The sequence below is a fragment of the Nicotiana attenuata genome, chromosome 6, assembly GCF_001879085.1.
Source record: "Nicotiana attenuata strain UT chromosome 6, NIATTr2, whole genome shotgun sequence".
Lineage (NCBI taxonomy): Eukaryota > Viridiplantae > Streptophyta > Magnoliopsida > Solanales > Solanaceae > Nicotiana > Nicotiana attenuata.
The window spans coordinates 59,082,144-59,084,241 of NC_031994.1; positions in this window are offsets into that span (position 1 = coordinate 59,082,144).

Sequence of the window (2,098 nt, forward strand, 5' to 3'; positions counted from 1 at the left end):
GAGCATCACGCTCGTCCGCACTTGCCCGAGCCAACTCCTCCGAGAAAACAAAGCCCCTAGAGCCGATCTCCTCGATTACCTCTCTTCGAGATCTGCAACGGACATACTCCTCGATCCTCTTCTCAGGGTCGAGGGCCCTCTTCAACTCGACTTGGGCACCAGCAGCATCCTTCATACGAACCGCCAGCTCCTAATCAACCTCGGCTTGATTTAATGCTGCTTCAGCTTGGGTATCAATTATCTCAGCCCTGACCTTCGAGAGATCCGACTCGAGCTTCCCGATCATATCCGCTTGGACTGTAGCATTTCCACGAGCCAAGCGGAGTTGGGCCTCGAGGGCGGGAATCTTGGCCAAGGCACCCCTCTACTCTAAAGCTTGATCCTGCACCAGAGCCCTCAGTTCACCGCAAGCATACCGGACGCGGTCGGCTTCGCCCTTGAGGTACTCCAAGGCCTCCGTCTATCTACAGCTAAGATAAGCAAGAGGGTTAACCTTAAGGGTCAAAAGGAGCAAAACGCTCACTACAAAAAGTTACCTGCTCCAGCAAAAAGCTCTCGTAATTCAAGCCCCCATACGCCTCATATCGCTAGCGCATCAACTCAACCTCCTTCTTTTCGCTAAGGAGCATACGGGACTCACTCTCGTCCTGAGTTTTTCGAAGCATGACCCCATGACGGAGCAAATCACACCTGAGCCTGTCAAAGGTCTGCAAAGGAAAAACTCGGTAAAGAAAGGAGGACACGAAATACAGAAGGACCGCGCGGAAACTCACCATGAAGTGAAGCCGGCGGACTCCCTCAAAGGCGGAGCACACTCCTGTTGGTCTTTCCCCTTCGGCCCCGGGAGAACCAACCTCGGGCAAAGCATATTCTCTCAAAGGAACCATCATCCTAGAATCAAACACTTCGGCAGCAGCAGCTCAGACGACGCCCTCTCCTCGAAGACACGGGCCCGTTGAGCCCCATTAAAAGCTCCATCACACCACGGGTGTGTCGCGCCCCCTTTTTCTCGCGAAATCGGGTTTATGCCATTTGGAGGGACAACTCATTCCTTTTGGGAACTGGGTTTGCATTTGAAGAGTCGCCACCTAATGATTAGGGTGCATTAGGACACCAAAAGAGTTCGATTTGAATAACCAGAGATAGGGTAAGGGCTTGAAATTATTCTAAAGGGAAGGTGTTAAGCACCCCTCAGAATCCACTAGTGTGGTTCCCGGCCAGACAATTATTGTGAATTGAGGTGCAATTAGCATATAGGCAAATAAGGCTCAAATAAGAGGAGATTTCAACACATAATGGTTTGAAAGTAAGCAAAGTTTGAAAGAACAATTAGAAAGGCTTAATTTTTAAATAAGGAGTTAAAATACTGAAAGAAAAGAAGTGAAGAATAAAGAAAGAGGGGTCCTATGTTTATTAAAAATATGGATCGCCCCACACAATGTCCGGTAATCACTCCTCAATGAGGGGCTGCATGTGACATTATCGCATGGTCATCATATCCATATCTACCCTTCCCACCCCGTTAAGGTATTTAAAGCGCGGATTGGTATCGATTACTTATTGCATGCTATTACCCGTCCCACTCCTATCAGTCCCGGAGGCACTTAGGACTACTAACCCTAAAAAGGGAGGGAAATTAGGCTTATTTGAAGTTTCAAAGGTAAAAACTCTAAGGCGACATACAAAACACATATTGCATATTTTGGGGGGAAGCATATAAACAAAAAAAGGCTCATATATACCTCCTTAAACAAAGAAAGCACATAATTAGCATGACTTGCACATACATTTTAGGTCTGATTAAAAATACCAAAGACGAGGGAGTTTAAATATTGAGGTAGATTGGTTTATTATATAACTTAGATAAGAAGTCCGAATCAGGCCTGCTTGCTGGTTGTAATGATTAATAGAAACAGGTTCAGTTTACAGTTATTACCCTAAGGCTTGCCTAAGTGGTTGGACAAGGTCTTATAGGCATGACATCTACTGGAATTTAGAAGGTGATGAGTAAGGCTCGAAATGGATTGTTTGAATTCCTATATGCATACTTGTTAAACTTGTTAAGTGAGGGACTTAGATTATTAAAAAAAGATGCAGA